This window comes from Rhipicephalus sanguineus, chromosome 2 (assembly GCF_013339695.2).
Source record: "Rhipicephalus sanguineus isolate Rsan-2018 chromosome 2, BIME_Rsan_1.4, whole genome shotgun sequence".
In the NCBI taxonomy this organism is placed as follows: domain Eukaryota; kingdom Metazoa; phylum Arthropoda; class Arachnida; order Ixodida; family Ixodidae; genus Rhipicephalus; species Rhipicephalus sanguineus.
This window is the reverse complement of record NC_051177.1, coordinates 77011221-77025707: the sequence shown is the minus strand read 5'-3', so window position 1 is coordinate 77025707 and position 14487 is coordinate 77011221. Positions and strand designations below refer to the sequence as shown.

The window sequence follows — 14487 nt, the reverse complement described above, 5'->3', positions numbered from 1 at the left end:
AAAGAAACGTTGAAGATACAGAAAATTGTGGTTTCGGTTACTCTCTCGCACCTCGTAGCGTGAATGCTTTATTCGTGCACCTGAAAATCCACTCAGCAGAGGACACAGTGCAGAGACGACGAGTGAGGAGGCCCAGATGATCACAAGGCGATCCTTGCAGTCGACTGATCACCTTGTCAAACTGTCGTGTTTGCCGTTTGCGGGTATTAACGATTAAAGTCACCCAACAGTATACTTTGGACAGTAAGGACAATGATAGCGCTAGTAATAGTTATGAACCACATTACTGTATACATCTTACAGCTAGACTATATTCTGTGGTTCACGAAGTGCACAGTACCAAATGCTCTCGAGTGGGGACTACCTCCCTATATTTAAGTCCACGTAAATTAAGAAAAACACGTATTTTTACTGTACTTCCATGTTGAATGATATCTTTAAACGAACGCACGTAATTGTGTTTCTAGAGCGATTCGGCTGCATTTCGGTGGATAAAGGTAAAGTTCTCTTGTTTCTGAGTTCTCTTAGTTGTTTCTTTTGACTAGCTCTCGCAGTGTCTGGCCTCTCGCAAACTTTTGTTGGGTACATCCTGTTATTTCAAACAAGACCTTATTAGCACGACAGCATTTCGTTTGACTCAAGCCTCTTCCTAAAGCAGGCATCTATTCTCTATTGCCCTTACTCTACAGTTAATTAAGTTTCCAATCTTATATTTTCATTCGGGTAAGCGAAATTTTTTTTCAACTGAATTTCACTCGGCCTACGTGAGTTCAGGCAGACACCCGTTCTTTTTAATTATACTTTGTGGAGGACCTCTGGACATAAGAACGTACAATTCACACATGCAGTTTAATTAAGGAATGTTGATTAATTCGGAGAGACCGCTGTCCGTGCTGCAGAGCAGGAATGTTCCCGTTGCACTACAAGTGAGTGAGACGTATTGTTTGCGCTCGGGGTATGGAATATCATTACCCGGCTGTCGGGTTAGAGAATAAGAAGCGCGTGCCAGTTCTTTCCACTTCATTCATGACAGCTGCGTGGACTTGCCCTACTGCATTAATTTTCTCTTCCGTTTATCTGAGTGTCCATGGTACTGCGAGCTCAAAACGAGAACAATATTGTCACAGTTCTATTGAGAAGAAAGTCAATATAAAGGAAAAAGTAATAATGAATACACTGTTCCTTTCTTCCCTTCTTTCTTCCTTCCTTTCTTTTTTTTCTCTTCTTTTTTTTTTGGGGGGGGGGGGGGGTGAGACATCAGTACAAGGGTTCGGCGCGCGAACGCGCTGTTCTCATGCTTGGGAACAGTGCATTTAACCTCCAATTCTCGCGATGACGTGACTCTCACAACGGCCTGCCTTTGGTCCTCGACTTTTCGCGGGTAACAGTAGGAAGTAAATAATTAGAACGCAACATTAGGGCTCCTCGGCCGCCATTGTTGTCAAAAACCTACATGGCCATTACTCTGCACAGTAAGCAATGACAGGACTGGTCGGACTGAGTAAAGATGTGAGGCCCACTTGGCATCTCCCTTAAATGAGTAAGGTGGAAAGGGGGTGGGGAGCCCTCCGCTCCTGCGCGCGAGCCTATGGCTATTGCCCAACCCTTCGATGTAGCAATTTCCTTCGTAGAGGAAAGCAAGAGGAAAGACGCAAACTGTGACAGATAAATAAGTCTTGAGGTTGTGAAGTTTCACTGCGAAAATTAGTTCTTGGACGATGCTACTATCGTTCATGTTATGCATAAACAAGCAGTCGGCGCAGGTACGTTGAGTGGCGCTTCTGGCTTAGAGTGGTATTCGCAGCTTGGGCACGGTTCCTTTTATCATATTTCTTGAAACAATAGTAAAACTCGTGCTAATCCAACGTATCACGATCGCGGGGCTTCAGTGGTGCTTCCAACACCAACGAGAATCTGGGATAATTCCAAATGTCCGCGAATTGGCAATGGGCTCTCGTTTCGACCGTTCCAACGCTCGTTTATATCCGAGTGGGATCGCATCGTCGCCGAGCCTTAGTCCAAATACCGAGAAACGAGCGTCCTTCGTTTCACTCTGCCCGATGATGGCGACCCGTCAGATGGGCCCAGTATTACTTTCTTCTCTCAAACCATCTGAGGTGCCACACAGCGCAGACGTACAACACTGGCTTTCATAACGTCCAAGTGGGATCGACGTGCTGCCAAGAAACTTTCGACTCTCCGAAGCTGCCGCTGTTCGAGAGACCATGACCCGTTCGTTCACGACCGGCTGTGATTTTTTTTTTTTTGGCAGCGTCAGGCAGCGCGTGTCGGCGGTAGACATTTGACAATCGCTGTTTGGGATCTCCATTCTTGCCCCTGATTTCTTGGCAGTCCCGAAACTGATATTGCGATCCAGAGATGGCTATCGGCGCGAGGCTGATCTCGTTTTGAGCGAACTTGACGCCTCGCCAGGCTGGAATTGCCGGCTTTATATGGGCCGCGTTTCTACCCTGGCTGTTGGATAGTTTGTGTAACGCGCTGCAACACGCAGCCAGAGAAGACGAGGGGTGGGGAGGCCAAGTTGAACCGTTCGAATGCAATCTGTGTCCGTGAAGAGATGAAATGTGGGTTACGTCTGCGCACCTACTCACTCAAGGTCGACCTCGGCTGAAGCTTACACAGGCATATATAAGTTATGTCCGAAAACAAGAGGGAGTGCGGTGTTTAAATAAATAGAATCGGGCACGGCGCTTTGCCAAAAAAAAAAAAAAGCATAAACGCTGACAAGACGCGCGCAAACACACACACACACACACACACACACACACACCACACACACACACACACACACACACACACACACACACACCACACACACACACACACACACACACACACACACGCACGCACGCACACACACACACACACACGCACACGCACGCACACGCACACGCACACACACACACACACACCACACACACACACACACACACACACACACACACACACACACACACACACCACGCAGAATGCCACGGGCGTATAGTCCTCACTGTAAGCAGGGCATATTGTCTCAGCTGCATGGGCACGGCGATGGCATCCAAATGGCTGCAAGATTGTGAACAAGGCTCTCCCGAGTGGGAACCGAAACATCAGTAAATATCTGTTGACCTTGGTCGGTATCCATCAATGTTTTCACCAAATGCATAACTCTCCATAAAACAGACCATTAGCCAGGAATCTTGTTCGTGCGAACGGGGGTGCATATTTGTTGATTACCGCGACTACTTGAGCAACTTAATTGTCAGTCATTACTGTCGGTACGAAAACGGCGTAATTAAATTATAGCTTAGTCTTGCAGTTTACATGGTCGATTGGGCTCATTATACTAGACAGGCATACGAAAATTCGTTATTCTGTATAAAAGTCCGCTGAACAACTCTCCATACCCTCCCCCACCAAAATTTCCAGAAAGAGGGAGGGCAGAGGGGGAGGGATTCCGGGCCCGCACGCCGACGTAGTAATAGTTCTGTGCCCCATGCTTCACATTCGGTTAATCGGTCCTGTAGCCTTCAGGAATCGCCTATCGACGTGTTTTGCTGCACCCGACAGATCACGATTTTTTGAGGTGACGCGTCGTCACTTCACGCAGCAACGTTGCGTGAAGTGCGTTGTTGTGTAGTACTTACGAGATGACGGGAAAACGAATTAAGGTGGTCAAAAAAAAAAAGAAAGCTCGTCGCAGGAGGTGACCGTACCCACGACCTTCGCACTACTTGTTTACTCTTGTGGAAACGTAGGCTCCAGTGACATTTCCTGTTCGAACAATATGTCTCGTCGCTCGAACCATTTACGTGAGAGCACATATTCCTGTCACGATGAATAAGTAAGAACGCCAAACCTATCCTATTGTTTGCAAATGCAAGATGGACTTAGTTCAAGAATAATCTGTACATTTCAATATGGCCACAGAAAGGTCCGGAAATGATAACAGATATGCGCACAAGGTGATTAAACTGCGGCACTGAACTGTCTTACCGGGAGAGAACGGTTTCTTGTTTCTGCAGTTGATACGGTCCTTCCCTTTCGTTGTCTCAGTCGATTAAAACACGGACCAGTGCCTCGTGACCTGAACTTAATAAGTAATGTGTTGATGAAGCCTAGAGAAGAAAAAAAAGAAATTATATATATATATATATATATATATATATATATATATATATATATTATATATATATATATATATATATATATATATATATATATATATATATATAGAGAGAGAGAGAGAGAGAGAGAGAGAGAGAGAGAGAGAGAGAGAACAATCGGATCGGATCAGACAGAACAAGAACGTATAAATTATACTATAAAGGAGATTTATTGGGCGTCGAGCTTATCGTTGGTCGCCAGGGTTGCCACTGACTTTCGAGTAAATGTCGCCAAACGACGAGCAAAAAGTCGCCAAAAGTCGCCATTTTTTTACACATTTCGCCAAAAAAGTCGCCATTTTAGATATGTGCGTCATACCTATAGTAATAAAAGTTTCCTCTCACGTATAACCCCGTAGAATACAGTACCATACAAGACCCTTAAATTATATTGACGTTTATCAATGCCAGTCGTATCGCCCGCTTCACCATGGGAGTGCACGATGCTGCTTCTCCGACTAGCCGCAAGATGTGCGTGGTAGCGCAATGGTGAATGAATGAAACGCTCATGACATCCTTCCATCCCTGTCCGCTCGTTTCAGAGGTAAAAGTGGGATAAACCTTGGGCGAAAACCGTGAAAGCGTTGTTTGTAGACAGCTTTACGTACCCTTGTATGAATTAAAAAGATTAAAAGGTTTATTGAAGATAACACGACAGAAGTCTTACAGGAACCGATCATTAGTGAGTCTTACACCTTGTCAGTGTGAACTCATATGATACCGGATGCTACCGACCCTTTCTTATAGTCACTTATATTTACACGCGTCAATCCGATGCGTTATAAATGAACAGGTAGGCAATGTAAAATGTTATATAGCAATTGTTTTCATTGCGCACGCTCACCGAGAACAGTGGAAAATGCCTTTTTATTGCACAAATAGCCGCGTATCCGCCTCTCTTCGCTATTCCGAAACAGTCTTTACCAGCTAAATTGGGAGTAATGCAACAGTGAATAAGTCGCCAAGCTATTCAGAACAGTTGGAGCTTTGGCGGAACAAATGGTCGGAACACGCGGCCAACCCGACGTCTAGCCCCTTCAGAAGCGAAACTTTAGAGAAGCTTAAAGCGCCGAAAGCCATTAACTTATAGTCAAACACTGCCCCCTCGCGGTTTACATTTTGCTAGAATGTCTCTGGGGGACGTTCGCGTACCTCCTGCCTCTAGATGAATTGAGGAGATACACACGAGTTACCGGACGGACATACAGAATGACGCGTAATGTGCACATTCTACTCTTGGGTCTAAAACAAAGAAAGATACAGAGAATGCTGCCGCTCATTCGTTGGGAAGACACTGAGCTTAGGATGTATAACTCAGTGAAGACCTAAGCCGAAAATCGCCCAAAAATTCGCCATGTCGCCATTCATAATTTTAGGTCGCCACGGGCCCCTCAAATTCGCCAATTTGGCGAAAAGTAGCCACCATTGGCAACCCTGTTGGTCGCGTAATGCACCGAGCACAGTCCGCTAGCGCGAGGTTCTGCTGCACCCTCGATGCTGCTGCTTCTGCGCCGGAGTACTTCGTCTTCGTTACAATGGCCCCGGCGAAAAAAAGGAGCCATCCTGGCGACTTAGTCGTCTGCAGGTACCGTAGAATCATGATAGGGTTTCAGTCTCTGGACGTGTACAACCTCGCGGTTACGACGCCGCAGGTCAGACGGTGGCGTGAGAGGTTCAATAAGGTAGTTGACTGGAGAAGTCTGTTCGAGAACGCGGTATGGCCCATCGTACTTGGGAAGAAATTTAGAAGAGAGCCCTGGTGTGCGATGCGGCACTGATAGCCACACAAGGGCACCCGGGAGAAAGACGGGAGTCGAGTTCTGGGCATCGTGGATGGCTTTTTGGCGGTTCTGGTCATCGGAGGTAAAGTGGCGGGCCAGCTGGCGACATTCTTCTGCGTGCCTGGCGGATTCCAAGATCGGCGGGCACTCGGACGCGTCCGGTCGATAGGGCAGAATGGTGTCAATGGTGTGGGAAGGGTGACGGCCATAAACGAGGTAAAAGGGGGAGAAACCAGTGCTAGCTTGCGTCGAGGTATTGTAGGCGTAGGTTACGAACGGAAGAACTAGGTCCCAATTCGAGTGATCAGGTGTGACGTACATAGCGAGCATGTCACCAAGAGTGCGATTAAAGCGCTCTGTAGTGCCATTGGTCTGCGGATGGTAAGCAGTACATGTGCGGTGTACAATAGCACATTCAGCGAGCAATTTTTCAACGACCTCTGATAAGAAGACGCGGCCACGGTCGCTGAGAAGTTCTTGAGGACCTCCATGACGCAGCACAAAACGGTGTAGTATGAAAGAGGCGACCTCTTGTGCTGTGGCAGTTTGAAGAGCAGCAGTCTCGGTATAGCGTGTTAAGTGGTCGACTGCAACGATTATCCACCTGTTGCCGGTAGGAGTAAATGGAAGCGGCCCATAGAGATCTATACCGACCCTATCGAAGGGTCGGGAAGGGCATGGCAAAGGTAGTAGTTCACCGGCGGAGATGTGCGGTGGAGATTTTCGGCGCTGACATGCACGGCAAGAGCGGACGAAGTTGCGGACGAAAGTATACATGCCACGCCAGTTGTAACGGTGTCGAAGTCTTTCGTACGTTTTGTCGTACAGACGGCCGTCGAAGGCACCTCATCGGGGACGGAGATGATTCGTGTGGTGTTGACCGTCTCGACGTGGCCAAGGCACTAGTGACAAAGCAATGATAGCGGCGATGAATGATGATTGTAAATGGGCATTGTGGTGAAACCTGCGACAAGGTCAAGAGCAGCAAAGGGCAACGGAAGGGCTCTTCGGGTAACGAAGATCTGAGAGGGCGTGAAGAAGACCGGCCCGTCGGATATGGCGCTGCACGAGACTAGTACGGTTGCCGAAGAGTACGGAGGGATGGAGGTGTCGTCGTTGACGACAAGTTTAGCAGAAGATTGGTGGTCGACGGAGGGTGGGTCATCGAGTGAGCAGAATTCGACTTCAGCACGAGCGCAATCGATAACGGCGTTGTGACGCGACAGAAAGTCCCATCCTAAGATAATCGCATGGGAGCACGATGAAAGTACGATGAGCTCTATCGTGTACAGAACGTCCTGAATGGTCACACGCGCTGTACAGACTGCGGCCGGTTGAATGGGCTGAGCACTGGCTGTACGAAGCGACAATCCGGAGAGAGGCGTCGTTACTTTACGAAGTGAGCGGCAAAATCCAGCATCGATAACAGAAACAGCAGCACCGGTATCTATAAGAGCGACTGTAGCGACATCTTCGACGAACACATCAATAACATTAGCAGGTGACGAATGAGGACTTGGGCAAACCGAAACTTGCGCAGTTCTTGCCTCAGGAACTGCGTCGTCTAGTTTCCCTCTTCGTTAGGTGCGGACCGTCGACGCATAGGGGAAAGCGAGCGGCGGCGCGGAGATGGCGAGCGAAGATGTTCCAACCTAGGGCGGCGATCAGACTGGTAGCGAGCTGGCGCTGGAGCAGCGGGAGCGTAATGTGCGTTTGAGTCTGGCGGGCAGTACGGCTCTCGAGGGCTGTCGTCGTTGCCTTGCACCCGGCGGCGGCAATACCTGGCGACGTGTCCGGGGTATCGACATGCGAAGCATATCGGGCGATTGTCGAGCGTGCGCCACGGGTTGGCTGTGGCATTGCTGGCCCAGCGGACCGGAGGTGGAGGATAGCTCGCAGGATGCTGGAAAGGAGGTACGGATGCTTTGCGAGAGGGCATGGCAGCGACCGCAGCGTATGTAAGTGGAGCAGCCACAAGACTTTGCTCGCGGGCACCTGGCAGCGCTTCAGCGACCTCTCCTTGAATGACGCCGCGTAGGGACGATGGCAGATTTGTGGTAGCTTCCTGTGTGAAGGGCACCAGGGAGAGCTGCCGGGCGACTTCTTCGCGGACAAAGGCTTTAATTTCGGCTATCAGCGACGCTTGGTCGTGGCCGTTGGTCAGGCTGGACAGTGATGCCAGGTCGTGTGCGGGAGGTCGTCTCGTCAGAGCTCACTGCTTCCGCAATTCATCATAGCTCTGGCACAAGCTAATAACGTCATTAACTGTGGACGGGTTCTTCGCCAGGAGCATTTGGAAAGCGTCATCATCAATTCCTTTCATGATGTGTTTGATTTTCTCACTTTCCGTCATGGCAGCGTCCACGCGTCTGCAAAGGTCGACGACGTCTTCTATATAACTGGTGAACGTTTCACCCGCGTCTTGTGCGCGTGCGCGCAAACGCTGCTCGGCTCGCAGTTTTCGGACGGCGGGTCGGTCGAATACTGCCGTGATGGAGGTTTTGAACTGCGGCCACGTTTGGACATCTCCCTCGTGGTTCCTGAACCAAAGACTGGCAACACCCGCGAGGTAGAACGATACGCGCGTTAACTTGTCTGCGTCGGTCCATTTGTTCAGAGCGCTCACCCTTTCGTAAGTCGAGAGCCAATCTTCAACGTCGTTTTCGTCTGTTCCGCTGAAGATTGGAAGCTCACGCTGCGGAACACTGCCAGGGCAGGTGGCAGGTGGTGATGGAAGCGTCTGCTGGTTGGCGTCCGGCATAGCAGAAGGTAGCCTCCGAGAACGAAGATCCAGGATGGTAGAGGAAACGGTACCCCGCACCTCCACCAAATATAAAGGAGATTTATTGGGCGTCGAGCTTATCGTTGGTCGCGTAATGCACCGAGCACAGTCCGCTAGCGCGAGGCTCTGCTGCACCCTCGATGCTGCTGCTTCTGCGCCGGAGTACTTCGTCTTCGTTACAATACTAATATGAGGTACGACTGTATCCTGTAGTGCTTGTGTAGCGTGCGGCCAGCTGAAAGCAATAATTTATTTTTATCCATTCTTTGAAACACGAGAGAAGTTGACAGCACTTTTGGTGCGATAATAATAAATGAGAATCAATGCGAAGAAATATTGGGGCAGCTACGCGCAAGTAGTGAGAAGACTGCCGAAAGAGCGGAGCTGGTAGCGTTTCCCTCCTCCTCACCCTCACTTCCCCTTCCATCCCCTTGCTATACTACACGACACAAGGCTTTACTCTCTCCCCTCCTTCTTTCCCTCCTCCTCCTCACCCTTACATCTCTCCTCCTCACAATCACTTTCTTTTCCCACCCCCTTGCTACATTACACTATACAAGGCTGTGCTATGCTCTGCTAGCGTGCCTGGCTAGCCGAATGGTTACGTCGCTCGCTTTCGGATCGTGGGTACGTGGATTCGAATCCCGTCTCGGCAAGAAATCCTTTAGATGCGAAGCATCTTATGGCGGAGTTCAATCCGGTGGTGGTGGTGGTGGTGTGCGGCGTGACCACCCTTACTGCGCGTGCGCAAACCCTCTCCACACACTTCGTCCCCACTCCCCTCTCCCTCTCACCCTCCTCCTCTCCTGCGCAATGCCGCGATGAGCGCAAGCGCATGCGCGTCTCCTCCCCCTCTCTTTCCTCTCCTACGCTCACCCCCCTCGCACGCCTGACGACCGCGTTTCCCGCTCGTCCTGTGAGAATTAACGGCCAAGCTAGAGGGAAGACACGACGCGCCTAGCGTGCCTCTTCGCGTTCCACGACGCGAGGTCGGTAGCATTCCCAAAGAACGCCAACGGAACGCGATCGTGCAAGTGCTCCGGCTTCGCATCGCCTCATGGTTCCCTTTAGCGGGAGATGGTGTACATTTCTCGCCCAAAATTTCTCTCCTTCTCTTTCTTTCTATATCTTTGTTTCCCCCTCTGTACTAGTTCTCTCGCCCATGAGAGTTATTGCATCCCACGCCCGACAAACCGTTGCACGTGTTCTGGGAGCGAAGCACAATATGAAAAAGACGAAGAATAGGACCAAAAGAGGGCGTGCCGGTTAATGATGATGATAGTTTCTGTTCACGACTAATGAGGATTCTCCGAGCGTAAAGAGCTCCGCTGTTAAAAGCGAGTCCGCAAGAAACAAAAGACTGGACAGGATACGTGTCCAAACAAACGCTATCATTTCTGAAGGAAATTGTTCACGGGTCGTTGCGAAGTTTTCTTGTTTAATGAACGAAACATTAGTGGCCTTTGCGGGTGTAACTACGACCTAGCTATTGTTGCTACGGGATCCTTACCATTTACTGTGACTATCTGCAGAGTAGGCGAGCTTATTCCATGATAAAGGACTCTGTCCCGTACACGATAAACGAAGAAGGGTATTTGCAGGACTTCGTAAGCTTGATGCGAATACTAATTAATAATAATTTCTGTAGTTATTATGTGCCAAAAACAATGGTACGATTTCGAGACATGAAGTAGTCGAGGACTTTGGGTCAATTTTAACCACCTGGGTTTCTTTGACGTGTACCAATATTTAGGTACACGGCTGGTCTTTCCATTTCGCCCCCATCGAAATACGGCCGCCGAGGCTGCGAACCAGACCCGCGAGCTCGAGCTAAACAGCGTAACACCTCAACCTGCTAGGTAAGCACGGTGGCTGCCATGTGAATGGTAACCTCATTCATCTTATGCGCGAAGCAAGCGTTCGTTGAGTGACATTGCATTGTATGTGTTTACCTGAACTTTCATCATTCTTATATCACCCCCCTCCCCTTTTTTCCCATCTCTCTTTTTTTTCTTGCCTTCTTCAGGTGCACTCCAATTGCTTTCCTTGCAACGACTGAAGCGACAGTGTTCTGTGCAGGGCGCAGTCATATAATCCTGGGGAAAACATAAGCAATTTGCGCCTTTCAGAGCTGTGGCGTACATATTTCTGCTGGTGAGTGCCTTTTTTGTTTTTACCTATTGGAACTGTAAACAAAATAAACCGCGTTAACACATCTAGCAATGCAGAACACACATTGGGTATCCTAAAGTAAATATTAATTAGAGAGAGGGATGTTGCTTGCGAAAATCACGTTCTGAGTGTGAGAAACGGCGTAATTGGAGGGATGAAAGGTTACTTTCGAAACTGCGCTCTTAAACCTGCAGGCAATGCACGAAGCATGGGACCTTTTACATTCTGCATGCCTGCATTGAAGTGTCGGCACAGCCGCCGCCGACGCGCCACAGCAGTTCAGCGTCATGCCTGTTTATGTATGACTGATTACCCAGTATAACGTGTCTAACTGAATCGCTGTCCTTGATGGGTCGCTAAAATTGTAGAAATTACGAAGGTGTTTCGAAGCAGAATGTTACCGAGCCATATACATATATTTTTACGTTACTGCAGACTTCCTACTAAGATAACAAATAATAATAAAAAAGAAGTATGTTTCTCGAGGTCATCGTGAGGCTTGCCAACGTAGCATATACCGTAGCGGTGGTTAGAAATGTAGAGCTGAAACATGCCCAGGAACGGCTCACTGCCCTCCGGGTAGACGATGTTGCGCCAGGTCTGGGCTACGGAGCGAACGATGCGGACGGTTACTTTCCTTCAAAACGCGTAAGGCGACGCCCCATGTTTGCAAAGCGTTTCAATATCTCCGTCGGAAGCTGTTGGCTGCTTCTAACTCGTTCTCGGTGACCCGTGACGCAGACTTCTGGAAGACGTTGGTATGTACGCAACGCAAGCGTTTAAGCAGCCAAGATACGTAAGCACTTGGGATAAATAGCATTGCGGCTTATCAGAGACTGCATTGACGGCTCCCGCGGTGCGGACGCTGCCAACACTGGGTTAAAACGATGCCAAGATGGCGACGATCGTTATCTTTGCGGGGCGAACGCACTGGCAAATCTGGCTCGGCTACGAAAAACGGTATCAGTTCCGGAGATCGCTTCAAGACACCCGCCCCGTGCGAACTGTTTTGGCAGTACAGACCCCTCGCTGCCTGTGTGAGCTTGAAGGCTACGCCGTATTGCGTATTACGACATAGAACTCAGCTTCGCGGAAGTGCAGGAGCACGTCAGAGCAGCAGTGCAAGGTCTCCATACATTATCCTAACCCTTTGCTGATGTGCCGGCAGACGAGCCGTGTGTAGACAAACGGCTTTATCCGTACAGCTGTCCTTGGTCGCTGGTACGCCTCGGATACCGCTAATCCTTATACGTGGCTTCGCGAACCACCAGATAAGCCTACTGGCAGTCAGTCGCCGTAGTTGTCTCAAACACTAGTATTACACTCTTGCGTCTGCAGCTCTCTTGTTCGTTTTCTTCTTCTTTTCTGAATATGTATGCAATGACCTGCAGTTTCAGTATTCCACTTTCGGTCCTACATTTCACTTCTCTAACATTTAACTTCCAGAGTTACTGTTCAATTCTTCCATGTTTGCATCCATTTCTTCATGTATGCCTTGTTACCGCGATAAATATATCGCTGAAGAGTGGTTGTACGTGATTTTTGGAAGTTTCGCATCTTGGATCCAGAGCGCGACACTCGACCGAAGGGAGAGAAAGAAACGCAAAATGAGAGAAAGGTGCGTGTTGCTGTCATTTGTCTTCCTTTTGCGATGGCCGTAGATCTAATATGTAAATATGTGTCTCTCTCTTTCTCGCCTTACCACCCCTGGTGCCAATTGTCATTGTCTGCTTGCCTTCGTAACTCATCTCTCTTCTGATTAAGAAGCCCCATTATTTCATTGTAAAGTTGCGCCTGGATGTGCATGACATTTGCTCTGCCATATAAATCTATCATACCGGTAACCCCCCCCCTCCCAAAAAAAAGAAAAAAAAAAAAGAAAGCGAAAGGTCGGGTCAGATCAGGTCAGCTTATTTCCTGAAAGGTTTCTTTATTATGCGCGTTTCATAAGAAGCGCGGCACAAGTGATTAACAACGTAATATTATGACATTTAAAAAAGGTGATTTCACTTTCTAGACTGAGGACTACGAACATGTGCATATAATATAAAAAAACAAGTACACCTATTAGATTTTGCATCTGAACAAGAACGGACAATTAGTTTGTTAAGACTGAAGAAACATAAAGGGTGGAAACTTGTGCATATTGGTTGTTCATATTAAATGTACGAACAGCGCAACTAACGAGGACTAGTGAAAAGGAACACACACACAGCGGGATGAAAGGAAGCGCCGTGTGTGTTCTTCGCCTGTCCTTGTTCCTTGCGTTGTTCATACATTTACTATAAGGGAAACATTATCTGCGCGAACGTATGGGGGCTATCGACAGAAACAACATGGTGGGGGAAGGGAACTGCAATCGAATGCTAGTCAGAAAAAAAAAAGAAAAAAGGAGAGAAGATAGCTGGCAGTGTTTTACATTAGGATACTTTAAAAATAGAAAAAAAAAATATCTGTGCCTGCCAGGGATTGAACCTGGGACCTTCCGCGTGTTAGGCGGATGTGATAACCACTACACCACAAGCACAGCCGGTCATTCAATGATTGCGACAGGTATTGACCACGCTCTCATGCGGTGGCCTAGTTTTCCAACCGGTTGCACGGCCTCAGATCCCGTTCTTCGCTTTCACGGCGGACTGTAACGGATGATCCGGAAATCTAGTGCCCTCTAACATGAGAGGTTCACACCAGCAAGAAATAGCTGCCTGCCCAGAGAACCGTCCCAGCCTCTAGGGCGTTTGGCATTTCTCCTTGCCGGGTTTATTCTACACTTTTCTTACTCTTTTTTTTTTTTGATCAGTAAAGGCTGCCCTCGTGACTAGAGGCTTGATCGGATGGCACGCTGAGCAGTTCGACGCCGTGGCGTTATCATATCTCACATTAAGCACTCGCGTACCAAACAAACAAACAAACAAACAAACAAACAAACAAACAAACAAACAAACAAACAAACAAACAAACAAACAAACAAACAAACAAACAAACAAACAAACAAACAAACAAACAAACAAAGGACATTCTTTCGGCATTTTCAAATCGTTGTTTGTCCTAGACTTAGTCTGAATAATTCACAGTAAATGCTGAGATACACGGAAGACCCTACTGCTGCATTGCAAAAATTATTTCTTTCCTATGTACACCCAGCAAAATCTTTAACTAGCGTGCGCAGCGGCGACATTTTTGTGTGCGAGCGGCATATGATGGAACGAAGTTGCAAGAAATTGCTCCGTGGGCATGTGCTTTCTGGACACGCACTTGCCCTCACCCTTTTTGGAAATTAATTCTGTCATATGGCGAAGATGCAGAGAAAAAAATGGCGCTCGCGCACGCTAGTTAAACATTTGGGCGACCGTACGTGAGCCACTTATGGTTGACGATGCGCACAATATTGTACCACATTTTCATAGTAAAAGCGTACGTGCAATGAGTTTGTACGCGAAATATTTGAAGGCATACCTGCAGAGGTAGGTGTGGTTAAGGAGCACGGTTTTATTTTTCTCTTTTTTTTCTTTCCTAAACTAGGTTTGTCCTCAATGATTTGCATTTTATACGACTACACAGTTCGGAACGTTTTCTCCTTGTG

General features: G+C 48.2%; 2 protein-coding genes and 1 non-coding gene across 3 annotated transcripts in view; 2 read left to right on the top strand and 1 right to left on the bottom strand.

Moving 5' to 3' along the window:
* Positions 1-14487, top strand: part of LOC119383207 (EEF1AKMT4-ECE2 readthrough transcript protein-like) — a 252945-nt gene that overhangs the window by 87741 nt on the left and 150717 nt on the right. The window lies entirely within an intron of this gene.
* LOC119383208 (elongation of very long chain fatty acids protein AAEL008004) overlaps positions 1-14487 on the top strand; it is a 131322-nt gene that overhangs the window by 39338 nt on the left and 77497 nt on the right. The window lies entirely within an intron of this gene.
* Trnav-aac (transfer RNA valine (anticodon AAC)) lies at positions 13359-13431 on the bottom strand. The gene has a single exon. It is a non-coding gene; the product is annotated as a tRNA-Val (tRNA).